Source organism: Lagenorhynchus albirostris, chromosome 3 (assembly GCF_949774975.1).
Source record: "Lagenorhynchus albirostris chromosome 3, mLagAlb1.1, whole genome shotgun sequence".
NCBI classification, from domain to species: Eukaryota; Metazoa; Chordata; class Mammalia; order Artiodactyla; family Delphinidae; genus Lagenorhynchus; species Lagenorhynchus albirostris.
The window spans coordinates 86,936,159-86,950,581 of NC_083097.1; positions in this window are offsets into that span (position 1 = coordinate 86,936,159).

A 14,423-nucleotide genomic window follows, 5' to 3' on the forward strand; every position below is an offset into this window, starting at 1 on the left:
TAGTGTTTCTAGACTGCTGTCCAAAATGGTAAAACATTCCACATTTCTGTCCATAATTCTTTACTCATATCACTGCACCAAAGGTAGTTACTGGTCTTTTATTTTTCTTGAATATAAGCCCAATCCCATTATCAAATTTCCCTGAATACTAATGAGTTTACAGCTTTTTCTTATAATTGCAAGCCGTTTGGTTTGGTCCCCTATAAACTGCTATTTCATATTCCTTCCCTCTTGGGGTTTACAAATACAATTTTGTAGTAAATTTTCAAGAGATGCCTAAATGCAGTAATTGTTTAATTGAAGTATGCTTGATTTACACTATTTTGTTAGCTTCACGTGTACAGCATAGTGATTTTCTTCTGATTATATTTCATTATAGGTTATTACAAGATATTGAATATAATTCCCTGTGCTATACAGTAAATCCTTGTTGCTTGTCTATTTTGTGTATTGTAGTTTTTATCTGTTAACCCCATATTCCTAATTTGTCCCTTCCTCACTTCTTTCCCCTTTGGTAACCATAAGTTTGTTCTCTGTGTCTGTGAATTTGTTTCTGTTTTGTATGTAGATTCATTTGTATTATTTTTAGATTCCATGTATAAATGACATCATACAGTATTTGTCTTTCCTATACCTCCAGCTTCTTTCTTTTTTCTTATACTTCACTAAGTATAATCTTCTCTAGGTCCATTGATGTTGCTGCAAATGGCAATATTTCATTCTTTTTTATGGCTAAGTAATATTCCATTGTGTATATATACCACATTTTCTTAATCCATTTGTCTGTTGATGAACACTTGGGTTCTTTCCACGTCTTGGGTATTGTAAATATAGCTGCTGAGAATTTGGAGTGCATGTGTCTTCAAATAAGAGTTTACATTTTTTCCAGATATTTACCCAGGAGTAGAATTGCCAGATCATATGGTAGCTCTATTTTTAGTTTTTTGAGGAACTTTCATACAGTTTTCCATAGTGGCTGTATCAATTTACATTCCTACCAACAGTGCAAGAGGGTTCCCTTTTCTCCACACCCTCTCCAGCATTTATTGTTTATAGATTTTTTGGTGATAGCCATTCTGACCAGTGTGAGGTGATACCTCATTGTACTTTTGATTTGTATTTCTCTAATAATTATTGATGCTGAGCATCTTTTCATGTGCCTGTTGACCATCTGGATGTCTCCTTTGGAGAAATGTCTGTTTAGGTCTTCTGCCAAATTTCTGATTGGGTTATTATTATTTTTTTTTCAATGTTGAGTTGTATGAGCTGTTTGTATATTTTGGACATTAACCCCTTGTCAGTCACAACCTTTGCAAATATTTTCTCCCATTCTTTAGGTTGTCCTTTCATTTTGTTGATGGTTTCCTTTGCTGTGCAAAAGCTTTTATGTCTGATTGGTCACATTTGTTTATATTTGCTTTCGTTTATTTTGCCTTGGCAAACTGATGTAAAAAATATTGCTACAATTCATGTCAGAGAATGTTTTGCCTATATTCTCTTCTAGGGGTTTTATGGTGTCATGGTTTATATTTAGGTCTTTAAACCACTTTGAGTTAAGTTTTCTATGTGGCATGAGGGAGTGTTCTAACGTCACTGATTTACAGGTAGCTATCCAGCTTTCCCAACACCAAATGTTGAAGAGACTATCTTTTCTCCATTGTATATTCTTGTCATCTTTGTTGTAGATTAATTGATGGTAGGTGTGTCAGTTAATCTCTGGGTTCTCTGTTCTGTTCCTTTGATTTCTGGGGGTTTTTTTGGTGCCAACACCATGCTGGGTTTTTTTGTTTGTTTTTTTTGTTTGTTTTTTGCAGTACGTGGGCCTCTCACTGTTGTGGCCTCTCCCGTTGCGGAGCACAGGCTCCAGATGCACAGGCTCAGTGGCCATGGCTCACAGGCCCAGCTGCTCCGCGGCATGTGGGATTCTTCCCAGACTGGGGCATGAAGCCGTGTCCCCTGCATCGGCAGGCAGACGCTCAACCACTGCGCCACCAGGGAAGCCCCACCATGCTGGGTTTTTTGGTTTGTTTTTGCTTTTGTTTTTTGCGGTACGTGGGCCTCTCACTGTTAATGGCCTCTCCCGTTGCAGAGCACAGGCTCTGGACACGCAGGCTCCGGACGCGCAGGCTCAGCGGCCATGGCTCACGGGCCCAGCTGCTCCGCGGCATGTGGGATCTTTCCGGACCAGGGCACGAACCAGTGTCCCCTACATCGGCAGGTGGACTCTCAACCACTGTGCCACCAGGGAAGCCCAACCATGCTGTTTTGATTACTGTAGGTTTATAGTGTAGTCTGGAGTCTGAATGGATTATGCGTCCAGCTTTTTTCTTTTTCCTCAGGATTACTTTGGCAGTTCTAGGCCTTTTGTGATTCCATATAAAATTTAAGATTATTTGTTCTAGTTCTTTGAAAGATGTCATGGATATTTTGATAGGGGTTACATTAAATCTGTAGATTGCTTTGGGTAGTATGGACATTTTAACCAGATTAATTCTTCCAATCCAAGAACATGGGATGTCTTTCTTTTAATCATGTTCAGTTTCCTTTATCAATGCTATATAGTTTTCAGCATATAAGTCTTTCAACTCCTTGGTTGAGTTTCTTTCTAGGTTGTTTTTTGTTGTTGTTGCTGGTTTTTTTGATGCTATTTAAAACAAGATTGCTGTTTTACTTTCTTTTTCTAATATTTCATATTAGTGTAAAGAAATGCAACAGATTTCTGTTTATTCAACTTGCATCCTTGTACTTTATGGAATTCATTTATTAGTTTTGATAGTTTTTGTATGGAGATTTTAGGATTCTCTATCTATATATATATAGAGAGAGAGTATCATGTCATCTGCAAATAGTGACAGTTTTACCTCTTCCCTTCCCATTCAGATACCTTTTATTTCTTTTTTCTTTCTCTGATTGCTGTTCTAGGACTACCAACACTATTTTGAATAGAAGTGGTAAGAGTGGGAATTGTTGTCTCATTCCTGAATTTAGTGGGAACAGTTTCAGCTTTTCATCATGGTGTATTAAGTTGGCTGTGGGTTTGTTGTAAATGGCTTTTATTGTGTTGAGATATGTTCCCTCTATATCCACTTAAGTAAGATTTTTTTAAAAATCTTTATTGGAGTATAATTGCTTTACATTGTTGTGTTGGTTTCTGCTGTATGTGAAAGTGAATCAGCTATACGTATACATATATCCCCATATCCCCTCCCTCTTGCATCTCCCTCCCAGCCTACCTATCCCACCGCTCTAGGTGGTCACAAAGCACTGAGCTGATCTCCCTGTGATATGCAGCTGCTTCCCACTAGCTATCTATCTTACATTTGGTAGTGCATGTATGTCCATGCCACTCTCTCACTTCATCCCAGCTTACCCTTCCCACTCCCTATGTCCTCAAGTCCATTCTGTACATCTGCATCGTTATTCCGGTCCTGCCCCTAGGTTCTTCCAAAACTTTATTTTTGTTAAATTTCATATATATGTGTTAGCATATGGTATTTGTTTTTCTCTTTCTGACTTACTTCACTCTGTATGACATACTCTAGGTCCATCCACCTCACTACAAATAACTCAATTTTGTTTCTTTTTATGGCTGAGTAATATTCCATGGTATATATGTGCCACATCTTCTTTATCCATTTATCTGTTGATGGACACTTAGGTTGCTTCCATGTCCTGGCTATTGTAAATACAGCTGCAGTGAACATTGTGGTACATGACTCTTTTTGAATTATGGATTTCTCAGGGTATGTACCCAGTAGTGGGATTGCTGGGTCATATGGTAGTTCTCTTTTTAGTTTTTTAAGGAATCTCCATACTGTTCTCCATAGGGGCTGTATCAATTTACATTCCCACCAACAGTGTAAGAGGGTTCCCTTTTCTCCACACCTGCTCCAGCATTTATTGCTTGTAGATTTTTTGATGATGGCCATTCTGACCAGTGTGAGGTGATACTTCATTGTAATTTTGATTTGCATTTCTCTAATGATTAGTGATGTTGAGCATCCTTTCATGTGTTTGTTGGCAATCTGTATATCTTCTTGGGAGAAATGTCTATTTAGGTCTTCTGCACATTTTTGGATTGGATTGTTTGCTTTTTTGATATTGAGCTACATGAGCTGCTTGTATATTTTGGAGATTAATCCTTTTTCAATTGCTTCGTTTGCAAATATTTTCTCCCATTCTGAGGGCTGTTTTTTTGTCTTGTTTATGGTTTCCTTTGCTGTGTGAAAGCCTTTACATTTCATTAGGTCCCATTTGTTTAATTTTGTTTTTATTTCCATTTCTCTAGGAGGTGAGTCAAAAAGGATCTTGCTGTGATTTATGTTATAGAGTGTTCTGCCTATGCTTTCCTCTAAGAGATTTATAGTGTCTGGCCTTACATTTAGGTCTTTAATCCATTTTGAGTTTATTTTGGTATATGGTGTTAGGAAGTGTTCTAATTTCAGTCTTTTACATGTAGCTATCCAGTTTTTGCAGCACCACTTATTGAAGAGGCTGTCTTTTTTCCATTGTATATTCTTGCCTCCTTTATTAAAGATAAGGTGACCATATGTGCGTGGGTTTATCTCTGGGCTTTCTATGCTGTTCCATTGATCTATCTCTTTGTTTTTGTGCCAGTACCATACTCTTTTGATTACTGTACCTTTGTAGTATAGTCTGAAGTCAGGGAGCCTGATTCCTCCAACTCCATTTTTCTCTCTCAAGGTTGCTTTGGCTGTTCAGGGTCTTTTGTGTTTCCATAAATTGTGTAATTTTTTGTTCTGTTTCTGTGAGAAATGCAATTGGTAGTTTGATAGGGATTGCATTGAATCTGTAGATTGCTTTGGTTAGTATAGTCATTTTCAATATGTTGATGGTGAGAGTTTTTATCATGAATGGATATTGAATTTTGTCAGTTATTTTTTTCTGTGTCTATTGAGGTGATCATTTAGTTTTTGTCTTTCCGTTTGTTAATGTGGTGTATCACATTGATTGATTTGCCTATGTTGAGCCATCCTTGGACCCTGGAATGAATCCAGCTTGATCATGGTGTATGATCCTTTTTATGTATTGTTGGATTTGGTTTGCTAATATTTTGTGGAGGAATTTTGCATCTATATGCATCATAGATATTGGCCTGTGATCTTTTTTTTGTAGTATCTTCACTTTGGTATCAGGGTGATGTTGGCTTCATCAAAAGAATTTGGGAGTGTTTTCTCCTATTCATCTTTTGGAATAGTTTGAGAAGGATGGGTATAAGTGTTTCTTGTATGTTTGGTAGAATTCTTCAACGAAGCCATCCAGTCCTGCACTTTTTTTTGCAGGGAGATTTTTCATTATAGATTCTATTTCACTTCTAGTGATCAGTCTGTTCAAATTATTTGTTTCTTTTTTACTCAGTTTTGGCAGGTTGTATGTCTAGAAACTTGTCCATTTCTTCTTGGTTGTCCAATCTGTTGGCATATAACTGTTCTAGTTTTCTCATGATTTTTTTGTATTTCTGTGGTATCAGTTATTTCTCCTCTTTCACTTTTGATTTTGTTCATTTGGGCCCTCTTTCTTTTCTACTTGGTTATCCTGGCTAGAGCTTTGTGGATTTTGTTTATCTTTTATAAATTCAGCCCTTGGTTTTATTGATCTTTCCTTTTTTTTCTTTTAACCTCTGTTTTATTTCTTTTCTAATCTTTATTATTTCCTTCCTTCTGCTGACTTTGTGTTTTGTTTGTTCTTTTTTTTTTTTTTTTTAAATAAATTATTTATTTATTTATTTTTGGCTGTGTTGGGTCTTCGTTTCTGTGAGAGGGTTTTCTCTAGTTGCGGTGAGCGGGGGGCCACTCTTCATCGCGGTGCGCGGGCCTCTCACTGTCGCGGCCTCTCTTGTTGCGGAGCACAGGCTCCAGACGCGCAGGCTCAGTAGTTGTGGCTCACAGGCCCAGTCGCTCCACGGCATGTGGGATCTTCCCAGACCAGGGCTCGAACCCGTGTCCCCTGCATTGGCAGGCAGATTCTCAACCACTGCGCCACCAGGGAAGCCCCTGTTTGTTCTTTTAATAATTTTTTTATGTGGTAGGTTTGGTTGTTTATTTGAGATTTTTCTCGTTTCTTGAGGAAGGCGTGTATCACTATGAGCTTTCCTCTTAGAACTGCTTTTGCTGCACCCCATAAATTTTGTATGATTGTATTTTCATTTTAGTTTGTCTTGAGGTATTTTCTGATTTCTTCTTTGATTTTATTGTTGACCCATTGATGTTTTAGTAGCATGTTGTTTAGTCTCCATATGTTTGTTCTTTTCCCATTTTTCTGTTTGTGATTAATTTCTAGTTTCATACCATTGTGGTGGTCAAAACAGATGCTTGAAATAATTTCTGTCCTCTTAAATTTGTTGAGGTACGTTTGGTGACCTAGTATTTGGTCTGTCCTAGAAAATGTTCCTTGTGTGCTTGAAAATAACTTGTTTTCTGGGTTTTTTGGATGTAGTATTCTGTACCTATCAATTAAGTCCAAATGGTTTATTGTGTCATTTAGAACCTCTGTTGCTTTATTGATTTTCTGTTTGATCCATCCATTGATGTCAGTGGGAGGTTAAATTCTCCTACTATTATAGTGTTATTGTCAGTTTCTCCCTTTATGTCTCTTAGTATTTGTTTCATATATCTAGGTGCTCCTATATTGAGTGTGTATATGTTAAGGAGTGTAATATTCTCATCTTGTATTCATCCCTTCATCATTATATAATGCCTTCTTTTGTCTTTCTTTATGGCTTTTGTTTTAGGGTCTATTTTATCTTATATAAGTATCGCTACCCCCACTTTCTTGTAGTTTCCATTTGCGTGAAGTATCTTCTTCCATCCCTCACTTTCAGCCTAAGTGTGTCTTTTGCCCTGATGTGAATCTCTTGTAGGCAGCATATTGTATGTTCTTGTTTTTGTCAATCCACTCTCTGTCTTTTGATCAGAGCATTTAGTCCATTGACATTTAAGGTAATTATTGATAGGTATGTAATTGTTGCCATTTTTAATCCTTGTTTTCCAGTTGTTTTTGTAGTTCTTTATTTGTTTCTTATTCTTTCTCCTTGTGTGGTTTGATGATCTTCTTGTATAGTATACTTGAGTTCCTTTCTTTTTGGCTTTTGTAAATCTGTTGTGTATTTTTAATTTGTGGTTACCATGGAGTCCAAGTATGTTGACTCATAACTATATCTACTTGCTTTAAACTGATAATCATTCAAGTTCAAACACATTGTAAAAGATCTACATTTTTATACACTCCTCCCCCACATTTTATGATTTTGATGTCCTGTTTTACATCTTCATGCTCATCTTTTAACCGTTAATTGTAGTTATAATCACTTATTTTTTTGTTTGTTTCTTAATCTACATACTGGCTTATTTAGGTGATATTCAATGCTTTTATATATTTGCCTTTCCTATTGTGATTTTTCCCTTTCCTGTAGATTCTTGCTTCTCTATTTAGAGAAGGTCTTTCATTATTTCTTTTAGGGTGAGTTTAGTATTGCTGAATTATTTTAGTTTTTGCTTATCTGAGAAAGTCTTTCTCTCTCCATCTATTCTGAATGATAATCTTACTGGGTAGAGTGTCCTAGGTTGCAGGTTTTTCCCTTTCAGGACTTTGACTATATCATGGCACTCTGTTCTGGCCTGCAAAGTTTCTTCAGAGAAATCAGCTGATAGCCTTATGGGGGCTCCCTTGTAACTGACTGTTTGTTCTTCTCCTGCTGCCTTTAGACTCCTTTATTTTTAACTTTTGCCATTTTAATTATGGTATGTCTTGGAGTAGGTCTGTTTGTTTGCGACCCTCTGTACTTCTTATACCTGGATATCAGTTTCCTTCTTTAGGTTTGGGAAGTTTTCAGCCATAATTTCGTCAAATACATTTTTGCTCCCCTTGTCTCTTCTTCTGGAATTCCTAATATGCATAAGCTGGCACACTTTATATTATCCTATATATCTCATATGTTGCTTTCTTTTCTCTCTTTTTTATTTGTCTTTCTGCTGTCCTGATTGGGTGATTTCCATTATTCTATCTTCCAGATCACTTATTCCTTCTTCTGTGTTATTTAGTCTGCTATTTATTGCTTCTAGATTGGTTTTTATCTCAGCAATTTGTCTTTTTTTTGTGTGTGTGTGTGTGGTACGCAGGCCTCTCACCACTGTGGCCTCTCCCGCCGCGGAGCACAGGCTCCGGACGCGCAGGCTCAGCCGCCATGGCCCACGAGCCCAGCCACTCCGTGGCATGCAGGATCCTCCCGAACCCGTGTCCCCTGCATCAGCAGGCAGACTCTCAACCACTGCGCCACCAGGGAAGCCCAGCCATTTGTCTGTTTTTGATTGGTTCATCTTTATGGTTTCTGGTTCCTTGTTACAGTGATCTGCATTTCTATCAATAATTTTTCTTAATTAAGTTAGCATTTTTATTACCTTCTTTTTGAACTTGGGGGGGTCTAGTAGACTAGTGAGGTCTGTTTCATTATTTGCTCTTTTAGGGGATTTCTCTTGTTCTTTTAACTGTGAGTAGTTCCTCTGACTTTTCATTTTACTTAACTTTCTCAGCCTCTGTGAATTTAGGAGATACAGTTATCTCCTCTGGTCTTGAAGGGTGTTTTTATGTAGACAGTGTGTGTCCAGTGTTTTTGGTGTGAGGGCTGGTTTTGGTATGGATGCTGGGCACATCTTTCCCCAGAGTGTGCTGACCATTTTCCCCTTGATAGGGGATATGGTTGGTGGTGTCATATCTAGAGCCTGTGATGGACATGAGGTGGCATTTCCTCTCTGCTCTGTTACTGCCCTGTCAAGGTGGAGTCTGCTTCCCAGTTTTTGGCGTAGAAGCCCTGAGAGTTGGGTTTAGTCAGGCTCCTCTTGCTTTGAGTGCATGCCCTGCCTGAAAAGAGGTGATTGCTGAAGTAAGCTAGTCCCATGTGATCACAGAGGACCTATGGGCTGCCTGTGTAGGCATCTGCCAGTTCTGCTTAGATGCAGCCCAAGATTGCACCCCTTTCTCTGTTGCATTTGTCTCAGACTTAGTGTAAGGCTATGCTGTGGAGCAGGCCATGGCTGAGAGTCAGCGTTGTGGCTGCAAGAATTGAGGTTGATGAGCTGCCACCTGAGATCGGGGTTGCCTCTGTGGCAGACTTCTCCTAGCACCTGTTTGTCCTAGATCTGCTGCTAAGCTGTGGTGTGGAGTGGGTGGAGCCAGGATACATTGCTGGAAGATGAACCACTGCATACTCCTAAGTGCACTGACATGGGCCATCACCACCCCACCTGGACTATACCCTGGGCCCTGCGGGCTGTTTCTGTGTAGCTAGATTGAGTCCTCTTCCAGGGCTTGTTTGCCTGAGATGGAGCACTTAGCCGCTATGCACTCTTGTGACACCACCCCTCATGCACACTGGCCGTTTATTCTGCAGCTACACCTACTGCCCCTTGCATGTTCTAACAATGGCCTCTGCAGCTTTCCCCGTGTACCCCAGTCTGTCTCTGCACAGTTGGATCAAGTCTGCCCAGAACTTACGCCAGGCTTCGGTGTGGAGTTAGTGGGGCTGGGGTGTTCACCCTTTCAGATTGGAAAGTGCAGGGAGGAGGCAGTCGCCAGTGCAAGGCTCTCTCCACCCTGAGTGTCAGCAAGCCAGCATGGGCACGCTCCTTGGGAGTAGAGTCTAGGCTTCTCCAGCCCTTCTATCTGTCTCAGAGCATTTTCCAGCAGGCAACGGGGCCCATCTCCTCCATGCAGGACCCTAGGACTGAGGTACTCAGTTGTGGCTCAACCTGCTCACTCCCCAGGGTGAGAGTCCACCCATGCGGACCTTCCCCTCCTTACAGTTCCCTCCCAGGGGCAGAGATCATGACCTGATGCCTTTTTTTCTTCATCCTACCTGGTTACATGGAGATCTTTCTTGCAGCTTTGGTTGCATAGGAGTTCTTCAGCCAGTTTCCAATTATTTTTCCGTGAAAATTGTTATACACGTAGATGTATTTTTGGTATGTTTGTTGGATGAGGTGAGCTCCACATCCTCCTACTCTGCCATCTTGGTCCAGATTTCATGATCTTTATTACCTTTATAAATTTATTTATCTTATTTTATTTATTTTATTTTTGGCTGCATTGGGGCTTCGTTGCTGCACGCGGGCTTTTCTCTGATTGATGCGAGTGGGAGCTACTCTTCATTGTGCTGCGCAGGCTTCTCATTGTGGTGACTTCTCTTATTGGGAGCACAGGCTCTAGGCATGCGGGCTTCCGTAGTTGTGGCACGTGGGCTCAGTAGTTGTGGTGCGTGGGCTCAGCAGTTGTGGCTTGCGGGCTCTAGAGCCCAGACTCAGTAGTTGTGGTGCACGGGCTTAGTTGCTCCGCAGCGTGTGGGATCTTCCCAGACTGGGGCTTGAACCTGTGTCTCCTGCATTGGCAGGCAGATTCTTAACCACTGTGTCACTAAGGAAGCTCCCTTTATTACCTTTAAGTAGGTTTCTTTTGTTACCATTTAACCTAATGGTTTTCAAAAACTGGCTGCCAAGTTTAAGCAAATTATTTTCATCTACTTCTGTGACTATGTTGTTTCTCAATTTGTTTGTGTGGATTATGCTGCCAGATTCCTGATATTTAATCACCCTGTACTCCCAGAATAAATCATGTCTCATTTAAGTGCATTATTGTTTTTCCATATTTTTGGATTCTCTTTACCAATATTTAATTTGGACTATTTTCATGATTATATTTAAGTGGGATTAGACCGTTTGTTCTATATAATCTTTATCAGATTTGGGATTAAATTTATGCCAGCTCTAAAAAATTAGTAAGAAAGTTTTTCATTTTTTTCATGCATGCATCAGTTAAATAGCCTGACAAGTTAAACTGGTAAAAAGCTAGATATAATTCATCTATGAATCCTTCTGGTCTTGTTAAGTTTTTCAGTGGTTGCTCTGTGATCACCTATTTAAGCCCTTCTGTAGAAAGTGGTCTTAGTATTCCTTTTGAGTTGCTTTGATAATAATCTATATTTTTATAAAAAATTATTTGTTCCCTCAAAATTTTGTCCAAAGAATTGCAGTTTTTTTCTACAATTCTTTTCATTTTTCCTATCATTCTACTTCACTCCCACAACAAATTTTGTATAATTTTCCTGTCTCTTTTTTCTTTCATCAGTTTTATAATTGAAAAAATTTGATTGATTTCTAATTTATCATTTCATAAGACCAGCTTTTTGATGAATTTTATCGCTACCAGTATGTTTTTCTACTTTAGCAATTTCAGATTCATCATTTTTCTCTTTCTGTTTCCTTTTGGCTAATTTTTCCATTTTTTCAATTCCTTAAGATAAGCATTTGTTATTTCATTATTGTTGATATTGTTGTCATTTTTAATGTGGAATGTGTTAAAGAGGATACATTTTCTTCTCATTTAATTGTTGTGAGACAATAACGTGAAGCTTATATTCCCTGCTTTCTAGAATTAGTAATGTCAAATTTTGTTTCCTCTTTGATATAAGAATAATCTAGGAGTATTTTTTTTAAATCTCCAATTGAGTTTTTTATTGCTTTATTTTTATTTTATTATTTTTTTTTATTGCTTTATTTTATTAAAGGATGTGATCTTCAGTAGATGTGATCTCATGTGCTTCTACTTGTTGAGGTTTTCTTAATGGCCAAGTATATGATCAGTATTTGAAATGTTTCATGGACAAACAAAGATCTATATTTTCTTTTGAACAATGTGAGTTACTATTAAAATGAGTATATTGATCGTAGTATTCGAATTCTCTGTATACGTCCATATTTTTTCTACTGTATTCAGTTTTAATTAATTAATTTACTTTATTTTTCACTGTGTTGGGTCTTCATTGCTGTGCACAGGCTTTCTCTAGTTGCAGCGAGCGGGGGCTACTCTTCATTGCAGTGCGTGAGCTTCTCATTACAATGGCTTCTCTTGTTGCGGAGCATGGGCTCTAGGTGCGCAGGCTCAGTAGTTGTGCTGCACGGGTTTAGTTGCTCTGTGGCATGTGAGATCTTCCCAGACCAGGGCTCAAACCCATGTCCCCTGCATTGGCAGGCAGATTCTTAACCACTGTGCCACCAGGGAAGCCCCTCTAATCAGTTTTGAAAGAGGCATTTCATCACATTATATCCATTCTTAGTCTGTTTAAATTTTAGCTCATCAAATTCCACCTTACCTGTTAATATTATCAATTCTCTATTCTTTTGTGTATATTTGCATGATTTTTTTAACCCTTTTCTTTAATTTCTATATTTCTTTAGTATTTTAGTGTTTTTTAGGGCCTTGCTTTTTTAACCTAATATTAGAGTCACCATTTTTAGTAAGAGCATTTAGCCTATTCACATTTGATGAAAAAAGTACACTTTATTTTATTCCTTCCATTTTATTTTATATGTATGTTTATGTTATGTGTTCTTTTCTTGATTAAATTAAACTTGATTCTCTTATTCTCCTAGTTAATTAGGGAACTCTACCTTTCAATTCTTTGAGACATTTTTTCCTGGTATGTATGTTAAGATGCATATTTCTGTACTATTATTAGAAAAGGATATGTGAATTATTTTTCTGCCAAGATACTCTGTTTCTTCATAGAAACACTTTTCTCAAACGCCGACAAGATAAAACCTAGAGTACACTTTCATTCTTGCATAATACAAATATCTGTTTTTAACTCTGAAAGGTAAGTGCTATTTTGGTTAGGTATAAGATTTTAGGGTTACAATTCTTATCTCTCAGTATTTCATAGACATTATATATTAGCTGTCTTTCTAGTTTCTAGTGGTGCCTACCAGAATTATGTTTTGTTTAGTTCTTTTTTCTTTTTTTCTTCAAATAGCATGTTCTTTATTTCAGGCAACTTAGAAAATTTTTTTTTATTATTGGGTTTTTGAAACTTTATTAGAATATGCTTAAATATATGCTTTTTCCTCATTAAATCTGTCTGGAACTCAGTGTGTGCATCAGTATTCAATCTCCTGTCCTTCCTTGGCCTTAAGAGATATTTTATGTTGTTTATTATTGTTTCTCCATCTAGTGCTTGATTCCTTCTGGAATTCTTAGTATTAATATGTTAAATATTTAATATACATCCTCCAGATGTATTGTCTAGTTTCCTTATGATTTTAATCTCTTTATATTTCTGCTCTTATTACTTCCATTCATCTTCTAGGTGACTAATTAAGGTCTCAGCAGTGAATAAACCTGACTTCACTTCATCTGTTAACTTTGATTTTGGTTTGAAAATGAAAGCTTTTATTTCCAAAAAGTCCTTTCTGCAATGTATCTATATCTTCATACATATTCTTACTTTTTGTTATATAAGTCTTTTCCATTGGGTACCACTTTTGCCTGTCTTCTCTTTGATTTCTGGACAGACTTCTCCAGCTCACTGTGGCTCAGGTCTGGCTGTTGCAGTATTCTAAGTCATAACAGTCCCAAAAGAGAAGGAAGGTAAAACCTTCTCTGCCACCGTGGGCAGGGATTGTAGCAGCAGTCAGGTTGCCCTTCCGTCAAGGCAATGAGATGGAAATTTTCCTGCTTTCCAGTTTTCTCACATATTCTTTGCCTCAGGAATAGGGTAAAAACAGCCTAACTACTCAGCAATTCCTCAGATTCTTGTCAACCAGCAAGACCAGGCCAACTCCTGTGGGTCTGTTAACACTAACCTTTGTGTCTTCTAAACTCTGAAGGCCAAGCTCTTCACAGAATCTACTGTATACCAACTCTTGAATTGAGGTTTTCTGGTCCTAGTCTCCAGGTTATTGCCTGACCCATGAGAGAGAAAGTCATTGACTGCTTCTTCCTACTAAGTCTCCTTTGTCTGACTCATACTCAGCTGTCCACTATCCCAGAAACCACTTGCCTTGGGAGACATTGATTGAAGTTGAGCAATAAATAGAGGTGAAACATTCAAATAGCAATTCCCCAAATCCTCTTTATTCGTTAAGATAGAAGGTTATTCTCTAATCATTCTATCATATAATATTAGAACTAAATTAGTAAAAAATGTGGTAATCAGTATCTTTCCTCCTTGTCTGGTCTACTTTGTAAAATTCTTTTAAGACAAGTTCATCTTCCTTCCTCTCTCATTTCCTCTGGAATTCTTCATTTCTCAGTACCCCCATGGCATCTGGTGAATGCCTCGATTGTTATAGAATTTTGATATGTTATTGTAATTAATTATGAACATATCTGTCTTTGAAGGAGAAGAAAGTATAATTTATCCATGAACCCAAAGCAGTTATTTTAGTACTTATAGTGGGTGTCCAAGAAATTAAGTTAATTAGTTAACTAGTAAGTTGTTTTTGCTCCCAAAGACTGATTCCTTAAAATCTATTTTTGAAAAGTTTTTTCTTTTGAAAAGTTTAAACTTCAGCTTTCCAGAATTTTATCTGCAGCACTAGGAAATCACATTTGAAGTGGGGGAAAGGAGAAAGAAA